Here is a 24496-nt window from a genome sequence, read left to right as displayed (position 1 = left end):
TGAATCAGCATCAACCATCCCCTCACCCCTACAGTACCTGCAGGTTCCTACGCTGGCCTGCCAATGTGCCCCAACTCTCAGAGACCGACTCCAGGGGAGAAAGGTTAGTTCAGTCTTCAAGTCAATTCAATTTTTGGCTTCTTAGTTGAGACAGATGGCAACAAAGCCAATTACTGCCAATTGTGGTGGGTGCTTTCGTGATGTAGGTATGTCTCCACTAGTAACTGAACCGATGCCGCCAAACACATTCCACATCGATCATGGAACAATAACTAATGGTTTTATTAATACACAAAGTGCTCAGTCACTTGAATGAGGAATTATGAAAGGAATAGCTGTGAATTCCTTTTTGCGTTAATCATCAAAATGCTGGCAGTAAAATTAAAATTTATCTGAAACATTGTCAATTTTAAATGGTTTTGATATTCCAGTAACTGCTAGAACAGCAGGATAGACTCAAATATTGTTAGGAAATCAAAAAGAAATCTGTGATCAGATTTAGATATAGGATCAACAGAATCATTCCACTGAAGTACTGTATATGGATTTTTACTTACATCACAACTCAGTGAGGCTCTTCTTTCATTTAGTAGCTTGTTTACCAAGGTTTTATCCTCTGTAACTTAAGTTTGCTGCAAAATCAGGAACTATAATGGAAGTGTGAAAATCAGGATCGAAAGGGTATAGAATTAAAACTGGCCTGATATCAATAATGTATTTAATCCAGCTCCCACTGAAGTCAATGCGAGTTTTGCCACAGACTTCAATGGGAGCAGAATAGGCAGAGTTCTGCAAATCTGCAGATATGCGCATCCGTGAATGCGGATATCTGCGGACCAAGTTTGCAATCACGGATTGGATGCGGATACAAATTTTATATCCATGCAGGGCCATCCATCCATCCATGACTTCATGGATATAGGTATATCCAATATTATCAGGTTCCTGAAATTGGTGGTCCTTGGTTCTGCCCTTCTCCTTTTTTCCCTTCTTCATCTTTGTGCTCCCTCTTTCCCTGCTCTGATCTCGCTTAACTCTGGCTTTGCAGCAGTCTAATTCCACTAACTCCAGAGGAGTCGCTCTTGATTTACAGTGGTGTGAATGAGTTCAGAGTCAGGCTCTCTCGTTCTAATGAGAAGTCTCACTTTTTCATCCATTTAGATTATAAACCAAATGGAGTTAGGACCATGGCTTCTTCTATGCTTTGTATAGCCCTGCACACATGGTCAGTGCTTAAGTAGTAATAAAAATGTTCTCTCTTAGGCTGGATTTCTATTTCTCTCCTGGGTCATAAAGCTGCAAAGATTTCTACTGCTATTCAAAAGCATTTCTCTTGAACCAGAACAAAACACACTACTTGATTTTCATTTCAGAGGCTTTACCATGACATATAGTTGCAAAAACTTCACGTACACATTCTTACAAAGTAGTCCATCACAAATTTTGAAGGACTATGACCCAGAAAACTATGTATGTAAAAACAGACATCTTCACAGAAATGTTACCTCGAAAATAAAAAGTTACATCTGTCCTAGTTAAGGTTCTGGCTTGAAGGCCCCAGAACAGAATTCTCACCACTGAAACAATGACATTTTTGGTGTAATAAATATGGATGGAATGTGCAATTTGGGCTGTCTTACTCATTGAACATGTAAATAGGCTTTAAAAGGTCAATTGTTAGATTAATACCGAAGTCTTACTAATCTGAAGTCTTACTAGATGCGATAAATTGACCACCGAGCGCTCTCCCATCAACTCCAATACTCCACCAGGGCGAGAGGCGCAGGCAGTGTAGACGGGAGAGTGTCAGCCGTCGACTTACTGCAGTGAAGACACCGCCGTAAGTAGATCTAAGTATGTCGACTTCAGCTGCGTTATTCATGTAGCTGAAGTTGCGTAACTTAGATCGACACATCCCCCCCAGTGTAGACCAGGCCTTAGCTATAACGTCCTTCCTGAGGGAAAACTTCCATTCACTTAAAGTGCGTGAATAAGAACTACAGTGTTAATTTAAAACGGAGCATGATTTTACAAAAAATTATCTCACTTCTAAGGCTATAAAAACACACACACAGAACACCACAGTGTTATAAAGTGGATTTATCTTAATCTTTGTAGAAGACAACACCTTTCACTTGAAAGTTTTTAGGAAAAGCAAAGGCCTACAATAAACACTTATCCAGCTACACAGATTTCAACCACCATCATATTTCACATAACAAGCTAATTGGCAGTAATATCTTGGGGTCACTTGTAGAAATAATTATTTTAATATGCAGTTCATAAGCAAATACAATCATTATAATGGCTATATAGTTTGCTAATATTTTCTGAGGGAGATTAGAGTTCAAACATGGCATTTGTTATACTCTTTTTACAACCATTACACTTAATTAAAGTTACTTTCTACCACATGCGACATGTAGTATAAGAAAAACAGTGGAATTACAATGTTATATCTGTGCTATGGATAACTAAAAAATCCTAGTTTACATTTCCTGCATACAAGCAACAACTGATCTTTGGAATAAATAAAATAGAATAAATAAATAAAATGGATAATTTCCTTTTTCTGAATAAGTGCTTGCCACGTCACACAAAGAATGTTCTCATTTCATCTGGATTAATTTGTCAGCGAACCTGTACCACTAATTTAAAAAAGACACAGATAAAGACCTCCTCATTTGAACAAAGTGATAAACCTATTGAGATTTTAATCCTTCATAATATTGAGATTTAAAGGTGATATCGCTCCTTAACACAAGTAACTGTTACACGGGGATACAGGCTGACTGTTGCATTACTATGATTAATATTTAAATGTATAACATATTTGACTTTTAAAGAGGGAAGCACATTTCCAAAATGCAAAGTGCTGACTGTTCCTTTTCAGGACTTAACACAACTGTGTGTAATCACTTTCTTCATGTACACAGCCTGTAGCTGTTTAAGGTCTTCTATTCCTTTGCTCATGGAACAATGCTAAATCATTCTGCATTTGATCCTGCCTTTCTGCATGATCACTTTCAAAGCTAAGAATGTGTGGAATTGCTTTCCAAAAAACATCTAACAGTGCTGAGAATGTGCTTCTGCATAAAGGTTTATAAAAGCAGGCAACATCAGAAGAAAAGAGAAAATCAGTCTCAACATTTTAAGCTAGTGATGGTATGTAAAACAGAGGAGTTACTTACACTCCAATTCACAGCTCCAAAAGTGACATATGGTGGAAACATCATTCTGTTTAATTTTGATAAAGTTTCCAGGAAGGTATCTCTTTCCCAGGGTACCCAGGAAGACTGGGTCTTGGATGAGGCAAACTGACTGAGTCTAGGTAAGAAGGATCTTAGCAGCAGCCTGGAACAAGGATCTTGGGAATATGGCAGAGCTGGTTCCAGTCCTTAAAACTGAGGATCACAATTTGGAGGCAGACTTTGAGTCCTTCTTTGCTCTTGGAATCCCAGGTGATGATGGTGGCATAGCACCTCCTTTCATCTACATGCAGCCAGGTGTTGTTTCCAATCAGATCTAAACCAGATGCTTACTCACGCCAACTCCAACTGAAGCTAGGGTTACCAGGTGCCCAATCTGGCACGGGGCTGGCAGGCTCCCTATCCGGCTCTGGGCAGCTCCCAGGAAGCGGCCGGCATGCCTCTCCGGCTCCTAGGCGTAGGGGCGGTCACAGAAGCTCTGTGCACTGCCCCCGCCCCAAGCACCAGCTCTGCAGCTCCCATTGGCCGGGAACTGCAGCCAATGGGAGCTGCGGAGGTGGCGCCTGCAGACGGGGCAGTGCACAGACCCCTCTGGCCTCCCCTCCGCCTAGGAGCCAAAGGGATGTGACACTGCTTCCCGGTAGCCACCTGAGCTAAGTGCCTGTACCCTGAACCCCCTCCTGCACCCTAACCCTATGCCCCATCCCTGAGCCCACTTCTGCACCCAAACTCCCTCTTGGAGCTCGCACCCCCTCCCATGCCCAAACCCCTGCCCCAGTCACAGGGCCGGATTAATTCTCCTGTGGGCCTGGGGCTACTAGATTTTGTGGGGTCCCTGTATACAAGCCTTTTCCTGGAAGTGGGTTGGGGTGCAGGAGGGGGCTGGGACAGGGGGTTGGGGTGCACCAGGGGGATTCTGACCTGGGGCAGGGGGTTGGGGTGCAGGAGGGGGTGCAAGATGCAGGCTCCATCCAGGAGGCACTTACCACAGGCAGCTACCAGCCGGCAGCACAGCAGGGCTCAGGCAGGCTGGCTGCCTGCCTGCCATAGCCCCACGCCTCTCCCAGAAGCGGCTGGCTCCTAGCACATCTCTGCAGCCCCTGGGGTGGGAGGGACAGCGTGTCTCCATGCGCTGCCCGCACCTGCAAGCACCGCCCCCATAACTCCCATTGGCTGGTTTCTGGCCAATGGGAGCTGTGGACGGTGCTGGGGCGGGGGCAGCGCACAGAGCTGCCTCCCCCCCCCGACCAGGGGCCGCTGAGACATGCTAGCAGCAGCCAGCTACTTCTGGGAGCAGTGTGGGGTTATGACAGGCAGGCAGCCTGCCTGAGCTCTGCTGCGCTGCAGGACTTTTAGCGACCCGGAGCTGGATATCACTGCCTGTGATTTATTTTTGCGGGGCCGCCCTTGAACTGGGGCCTTGGGCTGCAGCCCCTAAAGCCCCTGCCTTAATTAGGCCCCGTCCAGCCCTTGCTCCCTCCTGCACTCTGAACCCCTCGGCCCCATCCCAGAGCCCCCTTCTGCACCCCAAACCCCTCATCCCCAGCCCCAGCCCAGAGCCTGTGCCTCCAGCCAGAGCCCTCACCCCCCTCTGCACCCCAACCCCCTACCCCAGCCCAGAGCCCCCTCCTGCACCCTGAACCCCTCATTTCTGGCCCCACTTCGGAGCTTACACCCTCAACCAGGGCCCTCACCCCCTCCCACATCCCAAACCTCTGCCCCAGCCTGGTGACAAGGAGTGAGTGAGGGTGGGGGAGAGAGAGTGACAGAGGGAGGGGGGATGGAGTGAGCAGGGTGGGGCAGGGGCGGGACAAGGGTGTTCGGTTTTGTGCAATTAGAAAGTTGGCAACCCTAACTGAAGTCAGTTGAAATTTGCCTGGGTAAGTATTAATCCCCAAGTAAATACGAAGCAAGGACCTTCGAATTTGGCCTAGCGAGACTAATCATGTGAGTTAGGATTACTCACATGCGTAAGTATGACATGATCAAGCCTGTATTCTACATGGTATAAATCTAACTCAGTACTAAAGATATTCCAGTATTTTACAAAATAATGTGGGCTACCCTCCGGCACTAGAAGCCAAATTTTGTTTTCAATATCAGACCAGATTGCACTGAAATCTCAGCATGCTTACAAGGTTCTCCTCTTACTCATAGATATCTTATAGGCCCTAGGAGCAACATGCCAGAGTGAGATATCATGCTCAGCCAAAACTTCCCTAGTTTTCACCCATTATCTTTAGGCAAAAATATTCACTTGTCACCACCATTTCATTTAATTAATAAAAACTGTCAAAAATACAAGTGTGTTAATAGATAATTAAAAACTGTATACAACCAATTGTATTTTGCTGCTCAAACAGCATTGTTTCTAGTAAGTCAAAAGTTTTGAGGAGAAAAGTCACAAGAATGATTCATTCTCTCACATATATGATTCATTTTCTCTCTCACATACTTCTGGTCTACTAAACTTTTATTTTATTTTATTATTGCAGATACTACTATAAAAGTTTAGTAGACCAGAAGGATCCCAGTTGAAGGTGGAAAAATATATTTGCCCATCTAACTCCCTGGCTCTCCAAAATTTCACACCTTCCTTAAAATAAATTCCCCACATCCACCACCATTTTTTGTGCAATACAACAACTAATGAAATGACAAGCTTCTTCACTTGTGAGGGGGATGTGAATCCCATTTACTGCTTACCACGGTGCAGGGGGTGAATCTTCCACACTTTGTTCACTTTTTGTAGAGGGAGTGGTAATTTGATTTTTACTGGTTTCATGTTAGTCGTACACAGAAGCTTACCAGTATACTTCCACAGCAGCCTTCCTCCAATGTCGCTGGCAGAAGTTTGCACTCAGAATTGAATGCAGTGCAGACACAAAACTGTACACACAGTTATTTGTGGCTACAGTTTAATTCATTGAGGGTAGGTCTCCACTGAAGACTTAGTCTTGGTGATTGGCACCCGGGTTTAGCCTAGTCTGGGTGTGAGCAGCCACACTGCAAAGCTCTACCCAAGTTAATGTGCCATCACTGTTAATGCTGCACTCCCCGGGTACGTCACTAGGACTTCTGGGGCATATCCAATGGGTCTCTGTGCTGCAGTAAGATGAGCCGCTCTATGATTCTTTCCCAGTGAACCGTGGGAGAACTTGTCTGTCCCTCTGGGCACATGGGGGGAATTGTGGGAAGGACTGGAGGACTTTCAGCATTTGAGTGATTTAGCCTGAGCATGTATTGTAAAGTGGGCAGATTACCAGCCCAAGTGAAAGCAGAACCTGGGCTCTAAACCCACACCCTCAACTGTGCCAGCTAGCCAGGCTGACGGCACCACTTAACAAAGAGGAGAGGTTTGTGTGTGTGGACAGGAGAGAGGCTGAGTAAAAGCAACACTTGAGTAAAAGCCTGTGCTAGTTCTGTAGTGAAGGCATACCTTTAGATGCCTATGTACCAGGCTGCACCTTCAAATCAGGCAGTTAGGCACCTAAAGGGTGCAACTGGGACTTCAGTTAACTGTGCCTGCATTTAATCGGAGGCAGAAATGAGACTGAGAAAAATCAGGGCCAAAAAAGGCATAGCAATTGCAGGTAATTATGTACTACTGAATTGCAGATAACTATGCACGAAGATAGTCAGCACAAGTTATACAAAATACACAAAGACAAATATTTTAAAAATAAAGAGGCCTTACACTATGCACTTCCTTATTCCCCTGGTCCCAGAAAAACTTAAAACAATGAACAAAAAAATCACATTGTGTGCCCTTGAGGACTGGAGATTTGGCGGCAAAGAGATCTTCGGGCTGGAAGCTAAAGTATGTAGTTCCTTCATATACAGCCAAATCTTTTCATATTATTTTCAGTTAGTCCTTGGATCAAGCCATCTTTTCCATCAGTTGCTAGGGTGATGGCTGTGGAACAGACAACTGAAAAAGACATAACAACACGGGTGGGCATTCACTCAGTAATGCTGCAAAACTTGAGGACCTGAGGGGCAGATCCTGACTTCCACTTCCTAAAAAGGGTCCGTTCAGCTACTAGGATAGAAATTGCTAAACCTTGTTGGATATGGTTGTTGCATCAAGTCTTCCTAGTGCTCTGAGTTAATTATTGTAACTGAAGCAAACCACATTAAATTGGATACCACAAAAAGACTTTGCTCTCTTAAGGAGATGGTGTCTTTTCTTCCCAAAAATAATCTACCCTGCAGTCCTCCACACTCTAGCCACCACCAGCTCTCTATACCTGAGATTGAATGTAACTGCCATATCAAGGTTACAACCAGTTCACCAGGCGACAATCCTGAACATCACCAACATAGGCCAGGGCAAGCACATATCTGTAGAGCCCTGCACGGATACAAGTGTATACCCGCGGATGCGGATATCTGAGGATATAAATCGGTATCCATGGAACCGCAGGGCTCTCCCAGGAACCACAGAGGCGAAAGGAGCAGAACGTGGGGCTGCCGCCCCCAGAAGCCAGCGCCCGTTCCTCCGTTGCGGCTGTACCGGCCCCATCCCTGCCCACTGGGGCGGGCACCAGGCTCACCAGCAGCTGTGTTCAAGCGGCACACACGTCCCCAGACAGGAGACACAGACAGCTGCATCGAAGGGACAGGGGCAGGACTAGGGGCGGGGCTGGGGCCAGTACAGCCGCCGGCGCAGGGCACTGACTCCTGGGAGCGGCAGCCCCATGTTCTGCTCCTTTCGCCTCTGCGGTTCCCGGGAGAGCCCTGCGGTTCCGCGGATACTGATTTATATCCACGGATATAAATTTGTATCCACGCAGAGCGGTACATGTCTGGGCCTTGCAACCCCACTGGCTTCCCATTCATGTCAGGTCCAAATTCAAAGTCATAGTCTTAAACTACAGTTTGGTACACAGGTGTCTGAGAGACCAACTCATTCTCTGGGACATCTCCACAGGGCAATGTAGTTGAAGAGATTAACATCATTAAAACATAATAAATATAAATATATTTTTATACTATTTAATTAGGAAGTATTAACCAACTTACAAATCCTCATCACATAAATGTCAGAAACATAAAGCTTTTGAAGAGAAGCGTCAGGGCAGTAGCCAGTGGGCAACCTGCAGGAGCTGTGCTGCCCTACAGACCATGGAGGTCAGGAGATACCTAACCCCGCAATTTTCAGAGTAACAGCCGTGTTAGTCTGTATTCGCAAAAAGAAAAGGAGTACTTGTGGCACCTTAGAGACTAACCAATTATGCTGTTGAAATCAGTGGGGCTACTCATGTGAATCACTGATAACCAACACATGCAAGGGGATCACAATAGGGCCACAAATTAATTGGCTTATTAGAATGGAAACAGCTTCTCTTCACACCCCACTTTTCTCCTGGTTCATGATGATAAATAAGAAAAGGGAATGCTCCATAGAAAAAGTAATGAGGGTGAACTAGCTTTGCACAAAATGTAGATAAATTTTGCTGAAGTCTGGCAGTGCTTTTTTAAAGAAAGACTTTTAAACTGTAGCAAGTTTTTAAAAGCATGTTTTTAAAAGGAATATATTGTATTTGGCAAGTAATTTTCTGTGACTCTTTTGCCATTATTGCAGATATTAAAACGACAAATCAGGGCTTTCTCCCTCAAAGCATTGCTACTCCTGCATGATCCTGCAGTAAAGTCATATTCCTGAGTTTATTACATTAGTAATATATTACAAACTCAATACTACAGGCCAAATTCTGTACTGATTTATACACTGCGCAATCCACTGAGGTCAAGGAGGTTGTACAAGGGGTCAGTCAGGGCAGAATTTAGCCCTACAGCTCTACTGGAAGATCAACTGGAAGAGAAAAAGTGCTACCAGGGAGAAGACATCAGTCAAATGAAAATCTCTGTGGTATTTAGCAAAACACAGTGAGAAAAGTTATGAAAACCATGTGAACAATGAGTGGATTATCTTTAAATCAGACAGATTAGAAAGTGGTCTCTGGAATAAAATTCCCTCTTGGAGTTATCTGCGAACATAATACATTGAGCCAAGTTCTGCCATCAGAAACACGCACGCAACTCCCACTGAAGTCAAATCCTACTGAAGTTAATAGGAGCTGTGTGCCTAGGCTTGAGAGGAGAATTTTGCTCATCAAATGTAAACTTGTTAACTCCTAATTAAAATTCTGAAAGTGGAGTATGTTGACAATGCGTGCTCACAGTACACCATTTTATAGCTCCACCTAATTATAGCTGTCCCCTACAGTGCTGTTGTAGTTTACAGTCTGTCGCTGTTTTATTATAAGGCTCTTCAGATCTCATCAGCCTGAAATATGGCACACAAGTCTTGTCTTGCATCATTTAAAATAAATGATCACGTAAATTAGTTGATGAATTTTAATTTAGGGCTGAGCTGTGCAACTCTTGTTCAGGTTGGTAAGCACTTACTCTGTGAGTAGCCCCGCTGAAGTTAATGGGATTATTCACAAGAGTAAATGCTCGTTACCCTAAGAGTTGCGCGGTTGGGTCTTCAGCAAGTAAGGGCTTATCTACGCTTAAAGCTCTACAGCAGCACCGCCGTAGCGCTTCCGTGTAGATACTACCTGTGCTGACAGGAAGGGTTCTCCCATCAGCGTAGCTAATCCACCTCCCTGAGAGGCAGTGGCGAGGTCAACAGGAAGAATCAGCCGTGCCCCTCTTGGAGGTGGTTTTTTTAGCGCGCCAGAAGAGCTCTCTCCCAGCGCTGCGCCGCGACCGCACGCGCCCCGGTAAAGTGCTGCCCCAGCAGCGTTAGCGCTGCCAGCGCAGACTAGCCCGAAGTAGGTCTCTGAGGGACAAAAGCGGTGTTCACACCCTGACTGAAAACAGCCTTGGCGGAGTTTTGATATGGGCCATACATTAGAGTTTGGAAATGGTCAATACTTCAGCTGAACGAGCAGGAGCCTCCTGGCCAGGCCAATCGATTATTAACAGTGGTGCTGCCCCATTAACTCCTGTTGAGTAACACCTTACCTCCAGTAATTTCATTAGGACTACTCTTGGAACAAAGGGACCCTCAATGTACGGATGGCAGAAGTGGGCCCTAGGTTCTGGATTAAAACTGGCGCAACCTGGTGTACAGCTGAAAGAGCCTCATGTTATGTAGCTGAAAGATCTTTTTTAATAAAAGCAAGGGATTCTGAAATGAAAACACAGGAGGCTGAGAAATCTCGTACAGAACGTGTTACATATCTGTTTGTTAACGTGATTAGTTTTTTATTCAAGGCCTGGATCACACATTGGTTTGAGGTCCTCTTGTAAAGAATCATATTAGCTGTAATACCCAAGTACAACAGACAGAGATAATGGTGCTGAATCCTCTTGTTTTTGTGGCCTTAAATTAGACACCCCCCCTAACATTAGCTTAGCAGCCTTTTTCTTCTTCTTCTTCTTTTTTAATTTAGACTGAGAAGTTCAAAGCTGCCTAGAGAATTTGGATGCCAAAGTCCCAGTAACTGTAACAGAAATACCTTAAACTGGTATAGGAGCTTATTTAAAGACCACAGTTAAATTATCATCATTTACAGTACACACACAGTCACCCAATAACAGTCGCTCACATTTTGCAAATGCTTTAATCAGCTGCACCAAAGGAAAGCAGTGATCTGCTTAGAGAAGTCACATCATCCCCAACTGAGAAACTACAAACTAGCCTACGTCTAGTCTAGACGCGATAAATCAACCCCCAAGCGCTCTCCCATTGACTCCTGTACTCCACCGCCGCGAGAGGAGCAGGCGGGGTCGATGGGGGAGTGGCAGCAGTTGACTCACCACGGTAAAGACACCATGGTAAATTGATCTAAGTACGTCGACTTCAGCTACGTTATTCATGTAGCTGAAGTTGCGTAACTTAGATCGATCACCCCCCCCACCCTACCCCACCCTCCCAGTGTAGACAAAGGATAAAATACAAAGGGCTGGTCCTGAGAGATTATGAGCCCTTGCAACTCCCACTGAAGTTAGCACCCTCTGAGGATCAAGTCCAATAAACCTAGTCTCCATTTCACTTTCTTTTACCTAGTCACAGGTTAGCTTTAGTAACAACAACAAAGAGTGTCAGAAATTATGAAAGAAAATGTGAGACATTCAATGCTTCTGCTTTCCTCCCACTGTTCATATTTAATCACCACCCACAATCCCCAAATTTTACCTGCAAAAATCACTTGATTGCTTTGATTCTGCTCTCCATTATGCCTGTTTAAATCAGATTTCCATGAAATAAGACACAAACTTTAATCTCAGTTACACTGGTATAAATCCAGAGTCATACCATGGACTCTGGTGGAGTTCACATCAGTGTACATCCAGAGTAAATTAAATCAGCATCTGATCCTAACTAATGGTGCCCTGCAAGAAAGAGACAGAGCACCAGCTATTTATATCACACATCAACTCCGACAGATTGTCAAAGGGCCATAAATGTCATGTGGTGGAGGGGCAACATGACAGCCATACTATCCCAAGGCCCTTATATCATGTTTCAAGCATCTTTTCCCCCCACATAGGTTTTTCCAGAGATGGGGTAGATCATGCCCATTGTGACATTTTCCTCATTCCCTGAACTATATACGAAACAGCAAGCTGTAATGATGAATATAAATCATGGATATTCTGCATCAGTTCAGAAACTGTTCAGAAAAAGAAACTTTTAACCTGGAGGACAGACCTTATCTGTCAGAATTTTAGATCTAAACTTGTCTTTTCCAGATTCATCAACATATAACTTGCACCATTCTATAGCGGTAGTAGTCGTTTAATAGTTAAGGCTCTAAGTAGGGGCCATTAAAGATAGTAGCAAAACTCCTATTGATTTCACTGGAGTCCGAATTTTACCCTCGTTCCACAAGAAATTTTGCAGGCCACACGTTCGCATAGGGCAGTTTGCATGGGGCAACAGTAAATGGGGAAAAACTGTACCATATGTATAAAGTTGCTGTGTCTCTTAACTATTCATTTCCAAATTTACATACTTTTGAAATGTTTTTGAGGCAGAAGAGTTACTCTCTTGAAATTATACTATATTTTCTAAATGTCAGATAGATGCCACAGATACACACTTTCAATCCTAAATGTATCCTAATGAAGGTTTTTGATTCAAAAAATTGTTTGTTGTTTAGCAAGACAATTATATTAAATGACAATGGAAGTATATCCAATGTACACCCAATGAATCTTGCTGCTGATCTTTTCAGTAATTCATTATAAAAAACACTGGGGAAAAATAAAACATTTTCTAAAGCAAAACCAAAATCCTCTTGAAAGAGCTACTAATTTCCTTGAGTGACCACACAAACTATAATTGAGTAAATAAAAATGGCAGGACCATTTGCATCTTTAAAACTATGGGTCAAATTCTGCATTGATTTACATACTGTGTAATCCCATTCACCTCAGTGCAGCTGTATGTACCATAAACCATGGCAGAATAGAACCCAGTGACTTCCTGTGTTTACTTACAGAATAGGGGCCTCTATCCTGGGAAACAGTGACTCTGAAAAACATTTGGGGGTCGTTGTGGATAATCAGCTGAACATGAGCTTCCGGTGTGACACTGTGGCCAAAAGAGCTAATGCGATCCTGGGACACATACAGAGGGGAATCACAAGTAGGAGCAGAAGGGTTTTTTTACCTCTGTATTTTGCACTGATGCAACCACTGCTGGAATACTGTGTCCAGTTCTGGTGCCCACAATTCAAGAGGATGTTGATAAACTGGAGAGGATTCCGAGAAGAGCCAAAACAATGATTAAAGGATTAGAAAACATTCCTTATAGTGATAGATTAAGAGCTCAGTCTATTTAGCTTAACAAAGAGAAGGCTAAAGCTTCTGAAGGCTGATCACAGTCTATAAGTATCTACATGGGGAACAAATATTTAATAATTGGCTCTTCAATCTAGCAAAGAAAGGTATAATACAGTCCAATGGCTGGAAGTTGAAGCTGGACAAATTCAGACTGGAAATAAGACATAAATTTTTAATGGTGAGAGTAACTAACCATTGGAAGAAATTCCCAAGGGTCGTGGTGAATTCTCCATCACGGACAATTCTTAAATCAAGATTGGATGTTTTCTAAAAGATATGCTCTAGGAATTATTTTGGATAAATTCTATGGTCTGTATTATACAGGAGGTCAGACTAGATCAGTGGTTTTCAACCTGTGGCCCGCGGGCTGCTTGTGGCCCAATCAGCACAGAGCTGCGACCCATGTGACATCCTCAGGGCCACAGAGGTAGTACTGGATGCGGCCCACAATGGTAAATAGGTTGAGAACCACTGGACTAGATGATCACAATGGTCCCTTTTGGCCTTGGAATCTAGGAATCTACTACAGTCAGCTAGCTAGTAGATTTAGTTAGTTTGACCTGCTGTAAGTAAAAAAGACATTACAAGGCCTAATCTTGAAAAAGGGCTGAGTGCCCTCCAGAACAACTGATTTTAATGGGAGTTTAATTAGAACTGTGTAGTAAGGCTTGCAGACCTCACACAGAGACTAAGGGAGTGAAGGAGCGGTACTGGGCCAAGAGGACCCCATCCTTCAGCAGCTGTGGTGCCTGCTTCAATTGGAGGATCTGCTCAAAAGGGGACTCTGACAGTCAAACAAGGAGGGAGAGTGAAGGAGAAGCTGTCTGAAGGGAGATAGCCAGTTTGCAGCTTCTGGGGACAAACGGATCTATAGTAGAAGGTCTGAACTATAGGTGAGACCCAACTGAGAGGGTAGAGGAATTACCCTTTTCCCTCCCCACTCCCTGCTGAGGGAGAATAACTGGACCCTAGGAAAAGAGCTGGGGAATGCCCAGCTGACTCCAGCTAGGGAGGGGGACTCCTGCTGGGGGGAAAGCGGGCTGCGACACACCCCAAACCGAAGAGAAAGCGAGGAGATAGGAAGCAGCTCAGGGAAGTCTGGTGCAACAGGAAGCACATTAGGAGCACTAGGAAAAGGCGATAGTCATTCCATGCCCTCTCTTGAGTCCTGGGCCAGAACCTGGTGCGAGGCCCAGGTCCCACTACCGTCCCCCTACCCCTCTGTCCATCTACGGCACCAAGGAATTGACAGGCATGGTCTTCCCACTGGTCCTGCTAGCTCCTGAGTGAAACCCATTATAGGGTGCAACAATTGTCAAGCCATAGCCTGCCTGTTAGGTCTGCTGGCTTCTGAGTGCAACTCGCTACTATTATCATTACTGTTGTTAATAAGACATCAATTATGTGCTCTGTACTGCACAAAACAAAAAAATAAAGCTAGTCCCTGTCCCAAGGAATTTATATCAGTGTAATAGCCTTAATAAAACAACCAGACAGGGTATAAATGATGAACAGATGTTCCTGGTGGATGAACAAAAGTAGTTAATCCTAACCAGAGACAAATACACAGGATACGGCAGCCTTTTAAGAGTCATTGTATAAGTAAGCTCAGTAGTTCGGTTTCAGACATTATTGTTAGGACATTACTTTTATCACAATATTGCTTCTGATAACAATGGATCTCACCAGCATAAACACCGAGGAATATCCAGAAAGGCAAAATAAGCATAAAAACAGGACAATCAAGCAACTGGTCAGAATTGTAAAAGAACCATTTAAAGAATACAGTAGAAAGATCAGCTGCCTGTAATAAATTCCATGGTCTTGTGAGAACATGAAGTCTGACTGTGAGATTCTGCAGGCCTGTACTCACACCAATAATCCCAATCAATTTAATGGGGCTGCTCAGGTGAGAAAGGACTATTCACACGAGTAAAAGTTTGCAGGATCTCACCACAAAGTTGACGGAAATGACCCCAAATTTTTCATGGTTACAGAATTCTGAAGCTACATGATAGTGCTAAGGTATCTCTATCAAGGCCTCATCTGCACTACAGAGTAGTTTCACTATTTGTAACTATACTGGTTTAACTGGAAACCATGCATTGCACCCATACCAGTCAGGCTGAATCATGATTCACACTGGCAACTTTGCCATGCATCCATACTAGTGCTGTCCTAAACTGTCTCAAGCAACGGGTTGGCCTCTAACTATACATTCTACAGTTCAGGCTGAAAGTTAAAATTAAAAGTGAGAATTAACCCTGATAAAAGCACAACTGCTCCAAAAATAGTTTGGAACACTTTTGTGTGTGTAGACACAAGGATCTTAGCATGAGAGTTTTCTTTGCATTTCCAGAATTATTCCTGTTTACTATTGCCATAGCAGTGGTAATATAAATAATGTGCCATTGTACTTTCTGTGTTTCAAAACTATTCTGGGCCCTTTCCAACTTGATTGTTGAAAAGTTCTTTGAGCTAAAACCTACCATAAACTAGTTTACATTTGAAAGTAGGCATTTATTTTATGAAACTGGTATCAGTTCAGCATCATATTACATTCTAGAAACAGGAAAAATATAGTGACTTATTGAGAGGTCTATCATGATGAGAAATACTTTCTCTTCAATTTAATCTGTGTACACTATTTTTGTTTTACAAAGTCCTGTTAAACTTCAAAAAAAAGTTAAAGGAAAGCAGTAACAGATTGTAACAGAAGGCTAGGAATACATTAGGGATCACCTCACTCTTGTGAAAAGAGCCACCGACTTATGCAGAACAACTTGTGTGATTCTCTAAAATGAGTAGGATTTGGCCTTAATAAAGTGGCCTATGAAATAGCAGATGGATTTTAATGCAAGCAAATCTAAAGTAATGCAGTTGACATCTAAAACAACATATATGATGCTGGGTAACTAAAATGTACTGCGAATTAAAAGGACAGAAGCTATCAAGGGGAAAAAGGGCTAATAGGATTCTTGGCTACACTCAACAGAATCCAGTATGCTATGGTACAAAACCATGGTGAGGCCATATCTGGACTATTAACTCCAGTTTGGGGCACTTTAGCCCATAAGGATGCACAAATCACACCAACCACACCAATTTTGATACCTTGATTCCCCTTCCTACACAGACATCTCTGTACCTTCTGCTTGGGAAATCCTCCTAAATTCTATCCTCATCTCCTTCCGCAAACCCTACCTCTGAAACATGACTTTGGAAGCAAAAAGTGTGTCAACACTAACCCCACGCCACTCCCCGCCATCCTGAGCTGTGTTTGGCACAAGACCCAAACAGGGGGAGGAGGACAGAGCCACCCTTGCATTCCCCTAATTCTGGGAGAAGTAGGGACCAGTTTGGCCCCTGATGGAAATTATATTAAACTGGCTGGTACCATCTCACCAGGGGCCATTATGCAGCCAAGAATCAGTGGAGCACACGGTACTCTGGACACACATCCTCCTGCTTGTGATACACCCCTCAGTCTGATTCAGGGCTTGTCTACACAATGAATTATTCCAGAATAGCTATTCCTGATTAACTCCCTGTGTGGACACTCTTATTCCAGAATAAGAGTGCCTTCTTCAAAGTTATCTTAATACAGTTCAGAAGTTAACCAGAAATTGCTATTCTGCTTTAAATACACCGTCTTAATCGAAATTACTTCTCAGTGTAGACAAGCTCTCAGAGGGAATGGGAGAGAGCTCTATGGGTATGTTTACACTGCAATTAAAAACCCGTGGCTGGTGCCAGCTGGTTCGGGCTCGCAGGGCTGTGGCTGTTTAATTGCAGGGTAGACATTTGGACCATCCCACCTCACAATATCCCGGAGCCCGGGCTCCAGCACAAGCCCAAGAAGTCTACACCGCAATTAAACAGCGCTGCGGCTCAGGCCCCAGACAGCCGGCAGGGGCCAGTCACAGGTTTTTACCTGCAGTGTAGACATAGCCTATGTCAGCTAGGGATGCCCCTGTGGAAGGGGAATTCCCATCTACTTGTTTATGTACCCTATGCATCACAAAACATATTGGGGACTGAGGACTGGGTCCTAAATATATTTAACAACAAAAAACAAACAAAAAAGCAGACTTCCAAACTATCAAAAAACGTATCTAATCCCTAAATTTAGTACCTACATAATCATCTCCCTCCTTACTGCACCACTTGTGACACCCTCATCTGCCTGTCTAATCCATCGTTCAGATTGTAAAATCCTTGGGGTAGGGACCTGCTTTGTAAGTGTTCTCTCTGAAGTACTGAGGGTACTTGTAAGTGTTTTGAAACAATAAATATTAATAACAGCCTACCATTTATCTGAGGATAGAATTCCTCAATGAAATTAATCAGAGGATGTTAGATACATATCAATGGCAGTAAACTAATGCTGAAAACTCCTAATGTATGGTAATAGCAAAGCTTCACTACTTCTGTCACACTAAAAAAAAAAAAAAGTAAATTATATTAAAGGTTTAAAAAAAGAAATGGCACAGCTTGACAGTGAAAGGGATATTACCTCAGTGCTAGTGATTGGAGACATTCCTCCAGCACAAAACATATGCATGCAGAATGCCTCCCAAAGCACATGCCAGGACGGCTAATGCTACTCCTTTTACAAGCGAGCACACACCCCTAAACCATCTTTGGACTTGCCATCTGATGCAGAAGTGGGACAGGCAGAGATTAACTAACTGCAAACACAGCTACTGTTCCCACTACATACTTTGGGCTCCCAGAGTGCAAAACCCTGGGATTCTAGCCCCCTTCTTCAAGGGCTAAAGGAAACGGCAAGGTCTCCCTGCCTCTTATAAACCTGATGAGCCAGAGTTTGCCTCTAAGTATTTTATCTTTAACTAATAATAATTCAGACACATATTTACCTGAAATAGGATAGATCGAGCATTAGATAATTATTTCAAACAAACGTGACAGTTCTTACAAAAAATCAACTTATTAAAGCAATATTATAATGAGTGTGTCTAAGGCAAACCCACAGCCACAAATGGTGTTAAGTAGTGGGTATCTGATACTGTAAGTATTCCAGAGCACTGATTCGTGTTATCCAGCTGAATGTCCTTTTGCTGAGGACAAGCAACGGACATTTTAAAATGGACAGAGAATTTCTTTTCATAGGTGGAATAGCTGCAGACCTTTTACACTAAAATATTTTTTTGCTGAATAGTCATGAAGTAATGAAGTGTTATTCTGTGCGTTATTTTGTTCCTAAATCTGTATGTGTACAGCCTGGAGCTGGTTTTTTTGTAGGTACGCTTTCTTGCTCAGGGTATTAAACATGATAATTACTCTGAGGCTTGGACTGATCACACCTGTTAAAGGAGATCACATAACTGGCACTGATGAGAACACAGAAATTAAATTTCTTTCTAATACACACAGGCATAATGGCCAACTCAAATGCCTTATATATTGTGTAATTAATCAATGGCGAAAAGCACTGCCATCATTCCTGAGGCTCATAGTAGAGCCAAAGGAAACATGTTTAAGAAAAATATGAAGAGGAAAAAAGTCCTCACTCATATTTGATGCTTTTTCTCATTGCAAAGCAGAGATGTATACTTTTCAACAGAACAAGCCTCTGTTTCATCTGGTTTGTATCAGATAACCTTTTACATCCTAACTATTAGAGTTTTGTCTTCTCTAGAGCTGTGAAAATTCCTCCACACCCCTCTAGTATGGTCAAAGATCACATTTACAAATGTAGCATAGCACTCTTGGTTACCACAGTAACGGGTGAGCCCTCTGAAAGGCTCAGTCCTTTTCTATTTAGCAGGTCTGCCAATCAGACTGTTTATGAGTAACTAAGGAGACAATGATATTCACTGAGCACTTGTTCAAATTACCAAATGCCAGACAGACCAGGGAAATGGAGAAAAGTCTTCAGAATGAAACAAATACATGTGTTCACATGGTGACTGGTGAAGGTGGACAAGGAAACCAGCAAATTTTAGCTGCAGCTGGAGAGGATATATGTGCTCATGGTAGCAATAATAAAGAGAATATTAAAGTTGATTTCCCTGCCTGCCTTTATTGCTCTTTTTAAAGGATTTTACAGTGTGTATTTGTAGTAATTTCTCATGTGGATAATAAATGTAGATGGAATAGTAAGGTATGTATTCACTCAAGCCACAAAGCTCAGAACTGGATCCAGATTTGAATTTCCTTTAACATTAGGAAACTGGAGGAGAAAGGTCAGATCTGTTTTGTTCAGAATAACATACTTGAATTACAATTAATCTATAGTGATTACTTTATGAAGGAGCTCCTTCAAATATCACCATTTTGTGCTGCCTAAAATCCATCACTGAAATTAATTTATATTTGTCCAGAATTGGAATCTTGTTAAATATTGTAACACAGCTACTTGCACAAAAGGCAGAACATTGGTTTTTTTGAAGTGTGACATAAAAACAGGAAAAGGAGTATAGTTACTGCAAGTGTTATGGGCACAAACTTTAATTAAATAAATGAATAGCAGCATCTGTCTGTCCTGATTGGAGCCTGTGGGGGCCACTAAGCTGTATAAACCACAATAGTAATCTAAGCATTTGAAAAGGAGTATTTGCGGCACCTTAGAGACAAACAAATTTATTTGAGCATAAGCTTTCATGAGCTACAGCTCACTTCATAGGAATGCATCCGATGAAGTGAGCTGTAGCTCACGAAAGCTTATGCTCAAATAAATTTGTTAGTCTCTAAGGTGCCACAAGTACTCCTTTTCTTTTTGCGAATACAGACTAACACGGCTGCTACTCTGAAACCTAAGCATTTGAGTGAGCCATTCACTGCGCATCTGGGCACCAAATAGGAAATGGATGTTAGACAAGCACAGATGTACACTAAGATAATAAAGCAGACCAGATTTAAGTTATACTGCATTACTGCTGAGCCCCAAAGAAAGGACAGGGCAACTATGCAGACTGACAGTTGTAGAGTTTTACGAGAGGCAACAGCAAATTTGCAAGCTTCTCCACACAGCCACAACATGCTCCAATGCTGACCCATGGGGGACTTTTAGGAGCATGGGTTCAGTTTACTTGACCATTCAATCTTTGGGAACTCCACTGAGATTGCCAAAGGGTATCAGAGGGAGTGGAGCATGGGCACTGCGATGAGGGTGCGTGTATGGCACAGTTTGAAAAACTAAATGGTCACCTTTAATATCTCCAAACACATACCAGATGTAAGTCCAACAGCAGTCGAAAGAGCAGGCCCTGCTCCCCCGCAGATGTATTTTCCCAACACATGAATAATGAAGTAACCACCTTTTGTTTGGCAAAGCTCCATTTACAGAAAGGAAGTAAAAAAGTGAGTCACAGCTGAGCACTTCTGCAAGAATATACTTTTGAAGAAAATCCTTACAAACTCTTTCAGAAATCAAGAGATATACAGTAGTAGAGACCAACCTGCTCTTGTTAAAGTCAATGGCAAAAAAACCCATTGATTTCAGGAGGAGCAAGAGCTAGGTTCTTATTAGGTACTCATTACAGCAGGACTTGAGCACTTCCAGAAATTACTAGCTATACAAAAACGTCTGTTTCTCTCCCTCATGTCAGCAGGGATTGGATGTCAGGTTGGATTTTTGGGGTGCGTGCAGTATTAAAGCCTGATTCTACACCACTGAAATCAATGGGGATTTTGCCATTGCCCTCAAAGGGCACGGGATCAGACTTTTTCTATGGGATAGTTAGGTCAAAAAAATGGGCCCTTGGCATACAGGCCTATGTTGACCAGAATTTAGTCTTGACGAACCTTAGTTCTGATTTCTCCCTTAATAAAAGTGTAATAAGTCAAACCAGAGGAGCCCAAGTATGCATGGATACTTTCTGCAAGAAGAATTTTTATATCACCCTTTCTCATGCTTTTCCTGCCAAAAGTACTGCTCTTGCTTCATCCCAGTTCATCTAACTAGATATACTTTATTGCACAAATAAGACCCTATCCTAAGAATATCTTTGTGCTCTTTTTCTGTAAATATCAATATAATACAGAAGTAACAATGCTTTAAATATATGTAGGGTATGATAAGCCAAATGTTGTTTTCTATGTAAAGATGCTTGGGTTTAGTCTATAAATGTATTGTTTAGTATCCTCAATATGCTCTAAATAAAATTTAAAAATATAAACTGCACACACTTCTCTCTAGCATACATAATTCACAGTGGCCATGACTGTCTGTGGGCCTGGGAGATCACAGTAATGCTGGACCTTCACTAGCTCTTCTCAAACAACTGAACATCTACCAGGGAAGATTTCCCAAGCTGTGCTTTTCAAGCCTGCTCATAGCTGGTCATTCATGGCTAACTGTTAAATCTGAGTGTCTTCTTGGAGGCTTTTTTCTATGAATTTAGGGAACCAAGCTGTTATCCATGCATAGGCCTAAAAATCTGAGCCTGGCAATACAAGTGAAATTGAAACTTAATTCCCACTGAGACACTTCTTGTTGAAAGTAATTAAAATAAGCATTGATACACAAACAGTTCTCCAGAGCACCATTGTTTTACAAGTGACAGAAATCTGCATTTAGACAATGAAATGAGCTCTTCAATTTAAAGGGTCCCCTGCTTTAAAAAAAGCTCTACAAAGCTGCATCTTGCGGCCTACTTTTCCGGAGGAATGTCTTTGAGGAAGTTTCAATCACTATGACAACCCTTTTCTAATGCCAATATTTCTCTAGTCCAGACAACTCTTTCTTGAGAAAGGGCATGTTTCAAGGCTCTGCCAAAACTATGATTAAAAGCATTACTGACAAGAAAACAATCTATGAGGTTACTGTTTTGGCAAACATCGGCTCTTTAAGAAAACTGGGAATTTTACGTGAATGTTGGAAAAAGAATGCTGCTCAAAGGGAAAGAAAACATTAAATGAGAAAAAAATATGGGATTTCAGTAAATTATGTTTTTTTAAAAAAGCAATGTTAGTTCAGTAATATTTTTGGATTCCTGAATGTTTGGAAATCAACAAAAATGTTCTGTGTACAGACAGACGAGGAGTACAAGAGGTGACAAAAAAATCCATAGATTCTTTTAATATGCAACAAAGGCCCTCTTTAATACTTGTCAGTATCTCAGTTTGCCAAGCAAAGTATTCAGGTTTATGTATCTGTCCATCAGATAAAATGGAATCAACTTTTTAAGAAGTTTTAGATAACATTTCTTGTACTGTATTGCCATTTCTCATGTTCTCTAACTAGACTAAGTAAATGAAGGGTTTTTCTCATTAGTGATTCTACACTTCATTTTATTATTCCCTAAGTATCAAACTTTAGAAGCATGATCAAAGAATGGACTCTTCAAAAGCCACAGCGCTGATCCAACAATCAAATATGATTTGAGAGAACATGAATTCTTTTCTACTTTTTTTTTAAAACATATTGCATATTACTTCCTTTATGGAAGGGGAAGCTAATGCACAGAGAAGTTAAATGACTTACCCAAGGTCACACAAGTCAGTGACAAAGCCATGATTAGAACACAGGAGTTTCTGAATGTACTTCATTGCTATACAGAGTCTGAATTCAGCCTGCTGCATCATGTAATATTTTAAGAATTCTATCCATCACAAAATTCCTACCAGCTGTTGTTCTAGAATCTGAAGTATGGGAAGTGTTATCAGCATATCACAAGCTACTGCTTTGGTCCCAGGATGATCCAAATGACAAAGGTGCTCCAGAGAGAATTGCATAACTTTTATTTCAGTGAGTGCAGTTTTTGGCATTACACAACAACGTTAAAAAGGAAAAAATAGCAGTTTTCTGGTGGAGGTCTCTGTATAGAATATATTGCATAAGGTATTTGGGTGGTACTTGTTTCCCTGAGAGAGATAAGAGTGTGACATTGTACTGAACCTTCTCTTCCATACTTAGGCCATGTCTACACTACGAAAGTACTCTGATTTTACAGAAGTCGATTTTTGGGAACAGATTGTATAAAGTCAAGTGCATGCATCCACACTAAGCACATTAATTCGGCGGTGTGCGTCCACAGTACCATGGCAAGCATCGACATTCCGAGCGGTGCACTGTGGGTAGCTATCCCACAGTTCCCGCAGTCCCAGCTGCACACTGGAAGTCTGGGCTGAGCTCCCAATACCTGATGGGGGCAAAAATTTCTCAAGGGTGGTTATGGGTAAACGTCATCAGTCAACCCTACCTCCCTCTGTGAAAGCAACAGCAGACAATCATTTCGCGCCCTTTTCCCTGGATTGCCCGAGCAGATGCCATAGCACAGCAAGCATGGAGCCCGTTCAGCTCACCGCAGCAGTTATGACCACTGTAAACACCTCATGCATTATCGTGCAGTTTTTGCAGAACCAGCACCTGAAAAACCAGGAGAGGAGGCGACGGAAGCGTGGTGATGAGGACATGAACACAGTTTTCTCTAAAACCGCGGTCCCCAGCAATTTGGAGATCATGGTGTTACTGGGGCAGGCTCATGCCATGGAACGCCGATTCTGGGCCTGGGAAACAAGCACAGAGTGGTGGGACCGCATAGTGTTGCAGGTCTGGGATGATTCCCAGTGGCTCCGAAACTTTTACATGCGTAAGGGCACTTTCATGGAACTTTGTGACTTGCTTTCCCCTGCCCTGAAGAGCAAGAATACCAAGATGAGAGCAGCCCTGACAGTTTACAAGCGAGTGGCAATAGCCCTGTGGAAACTTGCAATGCCAGACAACTACCGGTCAGTTGATAATCAATTTGGAGTGGGCAAATCTACTGTGGGGGTTGCTGTGATGCAAGTAGCCAATGCAATGATTGAGCTGCTGCTATCAAGAGTAGTGACTCTGGGAAATGTGCAGGTCATACTAGATGGTTTTGCTGCAATGGGATTCCCTAACTGTGGTGGGGCTATAGACGGAATGCATATCCCTATCTTGGGACAGCCAGTACATAAACCGCAAGGGGTACTTTTCAATGGTGCTGCAAGCACTGGTGGATCACAAGGGATGTTTCACCAACATCAGTGTGGGATGGCCGGGAAAGGTTCATGACGCTCGCGTCTTCAGAAACTCTGGTCTGTTTAAACGGCTGCAGGAAGGGATTTACTTCCCAGACCAGAAAATAACTGTTGAGGATGTTGAAATGTCTATAGTTATCCTTGGGGACCCAGCCTACCCCTTAAAACTCAGGCTCGTGAAGCCATACACAGGCACCCTGGACAGTAGTAAGGAGCTGTTCAACTATAGGCTGAGCAAGTGCAGAATGGTGGGAGAGTGTGCATTTGGACATTTAAAGGGTCGCTGGAGCAGTTTACTGACTCGCTCAGACCTCAGCGAAACCAATATTCCCATTGTTATTGCTGATTGCCGTGTGCTCCACAATCTCTGTGAGAGTAAGGGGAAGATGTTTATGGCGGGGTGGGAGGTTGATGCAAATCGCCTGGCTGCTGAATACGCGCAGCCAGACATGAGGACGGTTAAAAGAGCATAGCAGGAAGAGCTGCGCATCAGAGAAGCTTTGAAA

At 42.8% G+C, this 24496-nt stretch overlaps 1 protein-coding gene across 4 annotated transcripts in view; it reads right to left on the bottom strand.

Annotated features, from left to right (window-relative positions):
- The window catches only part of CELSR1 (cadherin EGF LAG seven-pass G-type receptor 1), a 260863-nt gene that overhangs the window by 195484 nt on the left and 40883 nt on the right, over positions 1 to 24496 (bottom strand). The window lies entirely within an intron of this gene.

This window comes from Caretta caretta, chromosome 1 (genome assembly GCF_965140235.1).
Source record: "Caretta caretta isolate rCarCar2 chromosome 1, rCarCar1.hap1, whole genome shotgun sequence".
NCBI lineage: Eukaryota > Metazoa > Chordata > Testudines > Cheloniidae > Caretta > Caretta caretta.
This window is presented reverse-complemented; position numbering and strand designations above follow the sequence as displayed.